The sequence below is a fragment of the Neomonachus schauinslandi genome, chromosome 1 (genome assembly GCF_002201575.2).
Source record: "Neomonachus schauinslandi chromosome 1, ASM220157v2, whole genome shotgun sequence".
In the NCBI taxonomy this organism is placed as follows: Eukaryota; Metazoa; Chordata; class Mammalia; order Carnivora; family Phocidae; genus Neomonachus; species Neomonachus schauinslandi.
Genome location: NC_058403.1, coordinates 130,699,142 through 130,713,296, shown reverse-complemented (window position 1 = coordinate 130,713,296; position 14,155 = coordinate 130,699,142). Strand labels below are relative to the sequence as shown.

At 33.5% G+C, this 14,155-nt stretch overlaps 1 long non-coding RNA gene across 1 annotated transcript in view; it reads left to right on the top strand.

Annotated features, from left to right (window-relative positions):
- Nucleotides 1-14,155, top strand: part of LOC110570854 — a 164,010-nt gene that overhangs the window by 40,588 nt on the left and 109,267 nt on the right. The window contains exon 2 of the long non-coding RNA XR_002479748.2: nt 11,662-11,724. This is a non-coding gene — a long non-coding RNA (uncharacterized LOC110570854). The remainder of the gene's footprint in view (nt 1-11,661; nt 11,725-14,155) is intronic.

Below are 14,155 nucleotides of genomic sequence, written 5' to 3'. Positions count from 1 at the left end.
AGGATGATGCTAAATGTCTTACAATTGACAAGACAGACTCAGACAACAGAGGATTATTCAATCCAAAATGTCCATAGTGCTGAGGTTGAGAAACCTTACTTTAGAGAACAAAGTTCACATGTTCTTATATGTGAACATAGAGATTTGTTCAAGGGTGTTCCTTAAAGCATTGTAATAGTGCAAAATTAGAAACAATCTTAATGTCCGTTAGTGGATGATTGGATAAATAAGATGTGGTATGCACATGTGATTCAGTACTTCCTATTATGAAGTACTATTATGAATGGTACCTTAATATGAAGCTTCCTATTATGAAGTACTGAATCACATGCTATTGAAAGGAATGAAGTAGGGGCGCCTGGGTGGCTCAGTCAGTTAAGCTCCTGGCTTTGGCTCAGGTCATGATCCCAGGGTCCTGGGATTGAGCCCCATGTCAACCTCCCTGCTCAGCGGGGAATCTGCTTCTTCCTCTCCCTCTGCCCCTACCCCCAGCTTGTTCTGTCTCTCTCTCTCAAATAAATAAATAAAATCTTAAAAAAAAGGAATGAAGTATATCTATATCAGTAGATCTCAAAGATAATGTTGAATGAAAAAGCAAGTATTTTTAGTATACCATTTATGAAAATTGATAAAATATACAAAACATGAGTCTTATTGCAAGATGAAAATAAAAATGTAGGAAATGTAAAAATACATGCCAATCTCATGACAGTGGTGGTTGCTAGTAAGGAGGTGAAAAGAAGGAAATGGCACTAGGAATGATGAATGATGGACTTTAACTTTATCTCTACTTACTCTTTTGTAAATATATACATAAAGTGAAGCAAATAAAGGTTCATATTTATTGACTTTGAATTCATAATGTGAATGCCATTTGTTATAAATTCTGGTTGGGGAAATGTAGAGGTTTGTAATATTATTGTTTTTTTATAAAAGTTCCAAAATTTCTCAAAAAAAAATCTTAGGAATTCCATATACAGTTTTATCTACATTTAGGTTTCATGGCACTTAGTATAGCATGCTCTTTCTCTTTTCAGTTCTTTCTGCTCAGGAAGTTAACTTGGTTAACTTGGTTTCTTATGGAGAGAAGTATAACTATTTTGAGGTATTTATTTTATTTAGTTTATGTGTATAATTGTGGAGAAGCTATATTAACTGCCATTAACCACTAAATTTGTGCTTAGTTCACAAAAGTAAAAGCCATCAAAAAGAACTCCCCAACAACTGTTTATTTTTGTGTATTAGAATAGACAGAAATAATTGGGCTTTCAGTGGAAACATGAAATATTTCTCCTATTTGGACGTTTTGTTGCATTGATTTCTTTTTATTACTGTAAAAGTATTTGATTATAATAGTTTAATCTTTTCAGTAACTATTCAGGAAATTAAATTTGGGTATCTAAGTGATTCTAGGAACTTTACCCATAAATGTACTTTAAAATCTGAACTCACATTTTCTGAATAAGTTAACTGTGAAAATTTTTATAAATGTTATTGAAGAGAGAAAATGGATGTAATGTCACATCCAATATATATTTTTTGGAACATAAGGATCAGTTTTCATATGTGATAAAATATATTCACAGTAAAATGAAGTGGAGATAGTGCATGACCTGTAATTTTTTTTCTTAAAGTGATATAAAAATAAGTGTCTCAAATACAGTGTAATTAAAAGTTATAATAACTATTCATGATACCTTTGAATTTAAATTATGCCAAATTAAATAACTTAGATTAAAATTGCATTTATAATTATAGGGAAGTTTGTGATTTTTAAACAATAAGTATTTACCAAAAATTATCCCAAAGTTTAGAAAACCCACTAATTTAAATTTAAAAACTTAAAATAACCTTTAATGATTTTTATTTACTTTTGTTAGAACTTAAATGCAAAAATAATAACCCATGTTTCCTTAAATGTAAATGGCAATCCAATCAAAAGGTGACTGAAAATTAATGACTTTATTTTAAAAAATAACAGTTCTTAAAATTTTAGATTAGATATAATTTTTTGTTAAAGGACTTAATACAAATGATAAGAATGGATTAATTATAAAATTCATAAAGATAATTTAAATTCAGAATATTTAATTTAAGATAATTTAAGCTCAAATGTATAATTATGAATAGTTATGACTCCTAACTATATAGAATTTGAAATAAGTCCTATAACCTCTTTAGATAATTTTCATAATTAGGTGAGAACAAGGCATGAACTATCTCCATTTGATTTTCTTGCTAATATTTGCAATTTAATACTAGAGTTATTCCTAAATTGCTGAAAAAGAGTTGTCTATAACATGGTTACCGATTATTTTTCTATAATACAATGTGTAATTTTAAAGATTTTATTCAAGAAGTGAGTTGTTGGTTAAAAACTTGTAAAAGAACAGCTTATTAGTGGTGTGTGTAAAGGTAAAGTTAATTCTTTGGTGGATTCAGTGTTTATGGAAAAGAATAGCTGATTAAACCTAGAAATTTATTAGAATTAGCTCTCCTTCAAGTATAAAATCTGTACTCCTCCAACAAAGACATGAGGTTCTGGTTTGAGCAAAAGGGTGAGACTCTTAACTGTACCCTTTTTAGTGCTGGTTCTGTGAGGAAGTAGTACAAACATGCTGCATGTTTGTACCATGGTGCATTCTTTTCGAGTTGAATTTTAGGGAGATATTATGGAATGGGAAAGAATTAGCACAATTATTTTAAAATAATACCCATTGCTGAAGAAAATTAATGATTGCCATTAACAGTTTTGGGTTCTATTCCCAGTATCCCATGTATATGAGTTTGTTGCCTTTTGGGGCACTCATTAGGGGTGTTTTGGTGGGAAAACTTTTGATTCTCTGACTTAGGATGTTAATCTTCAGATATTGAAGATTCAGATATAACTTAGTTATTGAGTGTCCCTATAGTAAGCTCAAGAGGTGCAAAGTACTAAACTTTATTTCCCCCCAATTTTAAGCCATTTACAAATGTTTATGATGAATTTTGGCTTTGTAGCTTGTTTTTATGGATGCCATAAAAGATCTTTGGTTTGCTTTTACTTAAGTATTTTAAAAGACTGTTGATTTTTAGTATTACCTTAAAAACTTATTTACCTATCCACATCCATGTTTTAAGTAAGGATCAGGAAGTACCAGTGAAAAGCTTACAATTATGGGAACATTTTGTACGTATGGATGTGTATATATATGTAGGTATATTTTTAAAGCCTGCCTTTTTCTCTCCACAAAGACGACTTGAAGCAGCTGAGAAGAATACACATAAATTTGAATAAAAACTCAGAAGGCACTAAGGGATATTTAACTTTTCTTAGTATTGGAATAGATTGGTGATTAGTTAAACTTGGTGTGGTTTATCAAAATTTTAAATTATAAGGGGGTGCCAGGGTGGCTCAGTCGGTTAAGCATCTGACTCTTGGTTTAGGCTCAGATCATGATCTCATGGGGTTGTGAGATTGAGCCCTGCCAGGCTCTACCCTCAGGGTGGAATTAGCTTGAAGATACTCTCCCTCCACCCCTCCTTCCACTCATGGGTGCACCTGTGTATGCATGCGTGCATGCTCTCTCCCTCAAATAAATAAATAAATCTTTAAAAAAATTTTAATTATAGGGCCAAATATTCTCATAGTGTGACCCCTGTGTCTGGTTGAAACAATGCATTGGGAAAACAACAACAACAAACTTCACCATGAATTTCCAGCTTAAATCCATCTTTATTGTAAACCACAAAGTTAGGGTGTTTTGTCTTTTATGTGCTCAGGCATTAACTTTGAATCAATACACCTATGGAATAGTTTGGAGAAAACTTCCTCTTATTTAAGGACCTTGCCCCTGAGCTTTTCAAAAGGCTTTCTGCCTTTCTCATCCTTTACTCACTTTTACCAGATGGATGTTTTAACTGCTTAGCCCAGTTTTATTTTCTATTTAAATTATTTTTCCATATCCTGAGTTGTAGTACCATGTGAATCTTATGAAGATTCAATAAGCAATTAAATTTTAAAAATCGTGCTGAATTGTTTGAATTTGGTGGCACTGAATCAAATAGGTTAATACATCATTTCATTGAGTTTATTTGCTATGTATGCCTAGTGATCGTCCTTTCAATTGAATGTGATGGGAAATGACGCTAAGAAGCAGCCGTTGATTCGATTTTGAATATCTTTTTATATTGTTACATTTAATTTACATATCTTCTCGTGTATATTTTTTGATACTGTTCAACATGTTCTTTCACTTTTTAAGCTTTTAGCCATTATTATGTCTGTTCTATAAAACCAAGATCCCATCAGGTTATTGTGATGCTTCAGTTAGGTGTGTGTCATACATTTGAAAAATGGCCAAACACTTATACAGATACTAGTTATGATTCTTCCTCAGGAGGTGTGATGCCATAATTTCTGTTTTTCAGGTAGGTTTGAATTTATATTTGATTTCTGTTAGATGTCTGAGCAGGGTTTTTTAAATGAACTGCATTTAGAAATAAAAGAATCTGTTCTGGTTAGAGGATTTGATAGGTAAAGTATGGTGAAATATTATGTAGCTCACTTCACATTGAAAAGGACAGTGAATGGAAATTGGAATCCTGTTCATTTCAGTATAATTTTTTAAATTATTTCAGTTAGCCAGCATATAGTACATCATAAGTTTTTGATATAGTGTTCAACAATTCATTAGTTAGGTATAACACCCAGTGCTCATCACAACACATGCCCTCCTTAATACCCATCACCTCCTCCCTTCTGGAACCCTCAGTTTGTTTCCTGAGTCCAGAGTCTCTCATGGTTTGTCTCACTCTCTGATTTGTTCCCATTTTCAGTATAATTGAAGATATCTTTAGCCTGTGCTAATATAAGAATGTATTTCTTCTTGTTTCATAAACTTATACATTAAAAATAACTTATTTAATAAACACAATTTAGTGTTAGTGGCAGTATGGACAGAGTTTAGTGTTTAGTGGAAGTGTGGACAGAATGTTTCTACTGGAAGTGGACATCACTAGCTCTTAAAACTTGATATCTGGTAACTTTTACTGAGTCCATTTCTTTCTGTTTTGTTTATTTAGAGTACATCTAGCCCAAGTTGTTTGTTTTTAAAAATAATGGTCCCCGGGTCCTGGGATCGAGCCCCACATCCGGCTCCCTGCTCAGTGGAGAGCCTGCTTCTCCCTCTCTCTCTGCCTGCCGCTCTGCCTACTTGTGCTTTCTCTCTGTGTGTCAAATAAATAAATAAAAAAATCTTAAAAAAAAAAATAATGGTAGAAAATGCTAGTCTGGAATTGTGTTGCAGTAATTGTGGTGGATGTAGCCTCTGCACTGATAATGAGTTAATAGCCATGTATTTACCTGTATCTTTATTATCTGTTTTTTCTTACATCTTAGATTGTCCAACTGTGTCTTCAATTAAGCTGGGAAATTTTCAACCATTATTTATTTGAATGTTACCTATACTCTGTTTCTCTTTTAAATTCTTTTCTAATTTTGATCTACTTGTGTGTTTTTTGTTTTGTTTTTTTAAGATTTTATTTATTTGACAGAGAGAGACACAGCGAGAGAGGGAACACAAGCAGGGGGAGTGGGAGAGGGAGAAGCAGGCTTCCCGCGGAGCAGGGAGCCCGATGCGGGGCTCGATCCCAGGACCCTGAGATCATGACCTGAGCTGAGGGCAGACGCTTAACGACTGAGCCACCCAGATGCCCCAATCTACTTGTGTTTTAGAGCATTGCTACTTAAAGTGTGATCTTCAGATCAATGCTGGTCTACAAACTGATTTCATTGGTCTGTGATGAGTTATGGATAGAAATTTGAAGTAAGCTTTTAGAAACTTTTAATAACAACTTGATATTCTTGTGACATCCAAGCACAAGATTTTTTTTAAAAAAAATTCACTTTTATTGAATTTTACAGTTTTTGTCTGCAGTGGATTGACAGTTTGAAAAATGGCTCTTCACAGGTGGTTTCAGCATTATTTTGTTAGACCTTATTCTATTCTTTATATATTTTAGCTGCTTTTACATATTTTTTCTTTATCTCTCTGACCTGAATTTTAGATCGGTTTTAAATGTCTTTCTAATTCTTTCTCTACTTGTATTGAGTCAGCTATTTAACTTTTACTGCGAATTAAAACTTATGTTTTTGATTTCTTGAGGATTTATTTAACTTGTGTATATATATTTTAAGCCTTTCTGTTGACTGAAACATCTTCATTGTATAATTTGTTCAGTAGTTGAAGAATCTGTAGTCTAATCCTGCTGTCTTTTGTTCTTTTGTTTGTGTTGACTCATTCATTGTATCTAGTATCTTTGTATATTTTGACTTTTTTTTTAATTTGAGTAGGGTTTTTTGAAAGCTGCTGTATTGTTTGAGGCCTGTATTGAACTTATTTTCTTTCACCAATAATTTGCCTATGTTTCCCCGAGATGCCTGGGGGTATTAACAGTTTAAGAGTACTTCAAATGACATCATCATCTGAGATTTATTGGATTATATATGTAGTGTGAATTTAGTCTGAGAACCTTTTTGAAGGTTACACTTTGTGGATACTGTGTTGAGAGAATTGATAAAACATTCTTGCAGTAACAAAATTATAGAGCTGGAATACAGATTAGGGTTTGCTAGGGGTTAGGGATGGTGGGGTCTGGGGTGGGTATGACTGTAAGGGGTAACAGGAGGGAGATCTTTGTGGTGCTCTTAACCTAAGGGTGTAGCCCTTTGGCATAACAGCTTTATATAGGTGTTTCCTTTTGATAGACTTTTAGAGTCTATCCTGAGCCTGTGTATGTAGCCATCAAAATGTAAGCCCAGTTTTCTGCAGTGGAACACATACTCTCAAGATAAAAGGTGGTTTCTGGTTTTGCTTATTCTACTTTTGTTTATGGCTTATGAGAATACTGTACTTTCTTGCTAGCTAAGCAGTTCATTGAAATAGATTTTTCCACTAACTTTTAAAAGTAACCTCTAAGAGTATCAAGGTATCTAGTCTGCCATACTGCTAGAAATCAGTGTCCCCATCTATCTACAGTTTTGTTTCTTATAAAGTATGTTGCTATTTTGCACCTCAGCTTTCTTATATTTTTGTTATTATAATAGGCATTTTTCTTTATCTCCTTGGTCTGTCAGACTTATTGTGTAGGCCCGTCACAGTCTATGCCCTGTTATGTTTTCTAATCTCTTTTCCCCCTGTTCTTTCACTAGCTGTATTATGGTTTATTAAAGACATCGTGTATTGTAGTTATCATTCTTTTACTCATGTCATTCCATCCCGCTTAAATGCTATCTCTTCTTTTGACTCCAACTGCTTCTTCTAGCACTGTTTGACATTTTGGGCTGAATAATTCATTTCTGTGGGGGCTCTCCTGTGCATTGTAGGATGTTAGCAGCATCCCTGTCCTCTGCCCATTAGATGCAACTAGTGACTTCCATTTGTAATAACCAGAAGTGTTTCCAGACATTGCCAAAGGTCCTTTGAAGGGGGTGATGCCTCCCAGAGTTGAGAACCACTGTCCTAGCCCTATTTTAATTTGGTCTCAGTTGAAGAGTCTTCCCTGATTATTTGTGCCTGTGGCTTTTAGCTTTTGGATTTTTTGGTAGTACATATTGTCCTGATTGTACACTTGCCTCTTTTTACATTTGGTTGTGAATTTTTTTCTCTCTCTCTCCCTTCCTCCCTGCCTTGTGTGTGTGTGTGTGTGTGTGTGCATGTGTGTTTCTTTGTCTTATTTGACCAAGTTTTAGAGTATAGGGAGCATATATTTTACTTTTTTATTTGCTGTTTTGATCCATTCAATACACATATTAGTAGTTTTAAATATATCAATTGCTTGCCTTTTTCCTGTTTTTTAATTTTTTATATGATAGCAATAGGGGCTTAGGAAATTGAATCACTCTAGAAAATGTGGAGAACTTTGAGGTGTTCCATATTATGAGACTTACAGACAATAGAGCTAATACCAATGTAGCAATGGTTTGTATACCCAGTCATAGCTCTGGAAAAGTCAAGACAATGCAAGATAGTTGTAAAGATATAAGAAAGATGTAATTTCTGTTAGATGTATCCATTATATAAGTAACCAGAAAAATGTGCAATAGAGTAGAAAAAAATTGAGAAATATAGAAAGTGGAAGGATTTGTAGAAGCGTGAAGTACGAATGATTAGTTCTACAGAGTGATGTGAACAAAGTAATCAGTATGTCAGGGTAAATTGTTAGGAATGATGGATGTAGCATCTGGCTAAGAGTGACTTGTATAAAACTGACAAATGTGATATGTGAATGTTAGTAAGTTGAAAACAAGTTGGGCACAGAGAGGTTAGCTTCTTATTACCAACTAAAGAGAAACCTACATGTTTTGACCCAGTTGGGAAAGATACAGCTCAGTTATAGATTCCCCCCACTTTTTTTTTAATTACGAGCAAATTCTAAATAAAAATGTAAATTGAAGCTTGAATCTAATTACTTTTATAAGGTGCTTTTCCTCATCTAGGCCAAAATCTTCATGTAAAGTAATCATAAGTAGGGCATCTGGGTGGTTCAGTTGGTTAAGCATTTGCCTTCGACTCAGGTCAGGGTCCCAGGGCCCTAGGATCGAGTCCTGCGAGTTCTGTGTCAGGCTCCCTGCTCAGCGGGGAGCCTGCTTCTTCCTCTCCCTCTGCCCTCCACTTGTGCTCTCTCTCTCTCACTCTCTATCTCAAATAAATAAAATCTTAAAAAAGAAAGTAATCATAAGTATAGTATGTGTTCATTGTAGAAAAATTAGAAAGTAATGAAAAGTATGGGGAAAGTGAAAGTTAGTTACAGTTCCCAAAGCCTAAACCACTATTATCATTTAGATTAGTTCCATTCTCTTGAATTTTATATGATTTCAGTCTGTCTCTGGATATAGATATATGATGTGCCTATGTGTATGTAAAAATATATACTGTGTATACATATATGTATGTGTTGGTATCTATATTTATATAAAATAGGGGTTATTTTATATGAAATGTTTTATAGCCTGTTCTTCATTTAATATTATGAATACTTCTCCATATCAGTAAAATTCTAAAGTGTGATATTTAGTGACTACATAGTATTCTATTCTGAGATTATCCCTAAATTTATTTAAACATTTACTTAAACATTTAGGTTTTCTTTCATACATACACAAATCTGTGTACATGTACCAATAATTTCCAGTGAACCACCCTCATGAGAAATTTTGAATGCATCTCCCATTTTCTTTGAAGAGTTGTAACCTCCACTTATAATTTGCCCTACAAAATTCATCTTACCTGTCTTCCTTAGTAAGAACAACCCCAGTATTAATAGCTGGGCATTATTACCAATGTTGGAGACTACATTTCCTATCTTCCCAGATGGTTAGGTGTGGCCAAAGGATAAAGCTATGGTTTATAAGCTGTAGGCTGAAATAACACAGGAGAGTTAGAAGGCAGCAAGGTGGGCCTTTTCCTCACCTTTCTTTTTCTGCTACCTGCAACGTGTATGTATTAGCAAGAGTGCCCATAGTCTTGGAGTATGAGGTAACTTGGAGTAGAAACAGTATGTAGTAGAGCAGAAAGATGGAAAGAACTTAGGTCCTCAGTATTTGGAGCTGCCACATCAGCTTTTGATTGTCTATTTCTGGACATTTACATGGGGAGAGTTCTCTCCCTTTTTTTTTTCCTCTTAAGTCTTTATATTATTATAACTTAAGAACATTTTTTGGCTTGGGAAGGATATGACCTAATTCTATCTGATAAAGGATACTATTGTTTAATACTCTATGTAGTAATGTAATAGGTCAAATATAAGGAAACATGCATTGTGTCATGGTAGATTTTGGATCTATGTTGCAAACAAAAATCTACTTTAAGAATGGAGACAGATTAATTGGTATTGAAAGGAAGGTACTTAAAATGATACATAATTTTTGGATGTTTTTGTTAGCTATATTGCTGAATTTTGTTCTCAAGTGCTTTTAATAATTATCACAAATGTTATTTCAGAAAACACTTGGTAGCTTTTAGGCAAAGCAAACAAACAAAATCCCCCCCCAAAACCCCAAAACAGAAACAACCCACAAAACCGACCCATAAACCATTGAGGATTATATATTGTATCTGAATAATCCCTTCAAGCCCTATGAATTTTTAATATTAAATATCTTGGCTAGTCACTTTGACAAAGCTCAAAAATGTGACTTTTAATGTTCTCTTACTAACTTTATTGGAAGAATTTTGAAAAAACGAAAAAATTTTTTGTTACTGTAGACTTTTTTTTAGTATTGATTCTAAGAAAGTCGTTCATGGCTTTAGTGAAATGAATGAAGGATACACATTTAAAAAATTAATAAACTTTTTTTTACAGAAAAATTGAGCAGAAAGTACAGAGTTCCCACATACCCCTTCCAAGAATATGCATTTTTTTTTCCAGGGTATTCCACTGCATATAATATTACACACATTACAGAAGACTTTACATCTCTGAACCAAATTTGTACTATTTTATAAGAGGAAAACCGTACACTACTAAAAATCATTTTATTCTAACCTTAGGTTTCCCCATCCTCAGCACTATTAACATTTTAGGACAGATAATTCTTTGTGAGGGTCTTGTCTATGCATTATAGGTGTTTAGCAGCATCCCTGATCTCTACCCACTAGAAGCCAATAATATTCCCCAGTTATGACAACCAAAAATGTATGCAAACATTGCCAGATGTCCCTTGGGATGCAAATTGTTTCCCAGTTGAGAACCATTGCTCTAACCAATTTATGATGTTTTAGGATTTGCTATATTTTTTAGGTTGAGTTCAGATTTAAGGGGTCTGTAGTTTGAGGAACCTTTACACAGAAGTTGTGTAGATAAAGTTAGAATCTTCCCTTACACTTGGGGACCGTAGACAGTCTTCTCTTCAAATGTACTATATTGTTTGAATATTTCTGTAATGCGTAAAAAAAACCCACTTTAGAGTTCTTATTTCTGTGTGAAAGGCTATCATAGTTTGGGATCTACTATTTATGGATTTCAGGAGTACTATACTGTGGGTAGATACAAACTTTAAATGTGCAATGAAGACTGATTGATGAGGGCGCCTGGGTGGCTCAGTTGGTTAAGCGACTGCCTTCGGCTCAGGTCATGATCCTGGAGTCCCGGGATCGAGTCCCACATCGGGCTCCCTGCTCAGCGGGGAGTCTGCTTCTCCCTCTGACCCTCCCCCCTCTCATGTGCTCTCTCTCTCATTCTCTCTGTCATATAAATAAATAAAATCTTTAAAAAAAAAAAAAAAAAAGACTGATTGATGAGGTCAATTGTTTTGATTCTTTGTGGTGCTCTAATTAGATTGTCATTATATTCAAATTGTAACAGTTAAGTGATCTCATGTATTCTATCAAGGACTTTGAGCTTCTCAAATTGAGGATAGCATTAGATGTCAGCCAAAGTTTTTGCCTTTATATCTGAAATCCTGCCAATTGTAACAGCTTGTGTGTCAGTTCCAATAGAGGAAGCTAGCCTCTGTTAGCTTGTACTTAGTCCACTAAAGACTTCTAAAAACTTTATGTAGTTTACAACTAATAACATCCACTTCCCACTGCTACTTTGTACAATTACAAAACCTTGTTCACCTGCGATGAAATCTCATCTGTAATAATTAAGGTTATTCTTATTGTTCTATCTCTGCAGAAAATTTCCAAAGACTTGGTGAAGATAGGAAAACTATCAGAAAGGCAGTGGCACAATTATCCTGTAAGTATTGCTTTGAAAAAGAAGTGTAAGTTAAGAATATTTTAAGTATCCAGTTGTTTGGGGGAAAATATGTTAGGCAAAGATATTATATGTAAAATACAGAGCAGGATATATTATAATCATATTAATAATTTATACGAACTAATCCAATGCAGTCCTTTAAAAATTGAAAATGTGTTATTATGTATTGAGATGAGGATTTTACCAATAGCATTGAAAAATATTTCTAATTCTAACAAGAATTGATCTAGTTTGTGTACATTTGCTTATTTAAAACTATCAAAATCCAGAAAATCATTGTAGTTTTGTAGGCTTGTGATTTGTTTGGGTGACTTATTGTTTAGGTTATTTTGCAGAATTATTTATTTGCTGATTTATTTATGTATTTCATTATTTATTTATTTGATTATTTAGTAAATTATTTATCTGATGAATTATTAATACATCTTCATGACATGCTTTAAATTATTTATAACTTAATTTTGAGTTTATTGCTTTTAGAGCCTGCATTGTTACTGACTAGTTTTGATTTTTTTCTTTGCGGTTCTTTAAAATTAAAGTATTAGCTCTAAGGCAGAAGTGTATTCATTGCAGTGCCCATGGATTTTTTTTTCTTTTTTTTTTCCTTAGTAATTTGTGGTAGAGATGAAATTTCAGTTATGCTTTGTTTAGTTCTAAATTTACCTGTTTAGGGTTACTGATGATAGAATGTTTATGTATTATGTGCATACTCATTGTAGAGTCACTTATGAATTAATGATATAGCCTATAGTATGTAAACTGAGATTGAACATGTAAACCTCAGTCCACATTATACTTTGTTTCTCTAAAGGGCAGGTCTGCTTTTCTTACTTGCTTTAGAATAACTAACAGAGTCTTGTTATTTTATTTTAGAGGCAAATCTATTTTACTACTGGGATATATATAGGAAAGTTCAGAGAAATGAAGTCCAACTTAGATTTGGATCCCTGAGATATAAATTTGATGTAGCTTTTATTTTTTAAAATTCTCATTATATGCGTATTTGGCAAATAGCATGATGCTGATATAAATTTTTATACCAGCCATAGTGACATATTTAATATCATCATATCCCTTATGGAAAGTTTTATACAACTTTATTTTAATGAACTAAAATGGACAAGGGCTTTTATAAATGAAAGCTATAATTTCTCTGACTTTAGCTAATAATTCTCTCATGTAAAGTTTCTATTTTTAACCAAATAAGGTATTTTTTCTTTCGTCTGATTCTATTTCATAAGATAGTGCAGTTATTAGTGCTCTGTCATTGAATAGGCTTAATGAATAGGTTAAGTAGTTGGGTAAAAGAATGTCATATGCACAACTTAGTCTTCTGTGTTTGCTTGCAGTGAATTACTGTGTACTTTACAGTTTTAACATTTCAGAGAGAGACAGCATTGTACAATTCAAGTTAGGATGCTGTTTCTTAATTTGATTTGATTTGATTTAATTTTTTTTCTTTTTGAGAGAGAGAGCGTGAGCAAGGGGTGGGATGTAGTAAGAGGAACAGAGGGAAAAGGAGAGAGAATCTTAAGCAGGCTCCACACCCAGAGCGGAGCCTGATGCGAAGCTCGATTTCACAACCCTCAGATCATGACCTGAGCTGAAATCAAGAGTCAGACGCTTAACTGACTGAGCCAAAAGGCACCCCAGGATGCTGTTGAAATATGGTGAAAATGGCCTCTGTAGACAGGTTTTACTATGGAATGTAAATTATGCATATATATATATATATACCCACATTTCTTATTTTGAAATATTGAATATATGAATGTTTAATTGGAATATTGCTTTAGCGTCTTCATATGTTTGCCTTAAAGGAAGTGGTTTCATTTGATTTATATACATGGATTTAAAAATGTGTGTATTATACATATCTGTGACTTCTGTTTTGGAGATGAACAACCACAAATACTGTCAGATATGGAATTTTATTTCAAAATGTGCTTCAGTATGCCAATGTGGACTTCTTTTGAAGAAAAAAGCTGCCTTCTCCAATGTTGAATAAGATCTTACTATGTTAGTTGTCACAATAATATGCCCAGCCACACTATTAATATGTATTTGTGGAGTATTAGCTGTGTTATCCAAGTGGTCTTCATTGGAAGACAAACATATGTGCATGCATACACATACACATATGCACACATATGGGAAATTTTCTCCTGACATCAAAACAATTTTTTAGGACTTGTTTTTGGAAGGAGACATCAGTGGAAATTTTCATAATAATAGCTAGCATTTATTAAGCACTTATGTGCAGGTACAGTGCTTATATGTTTTATATGGATTATTTTTCTTCACAGTGAGATAAATACAGTTACTGTCTTCATTTTATGAATGAGGAAACAGAAACTTGGAGATGTTAAGTAACTTGCTCATTACCACACACATGGCAGTAAGTGATGCT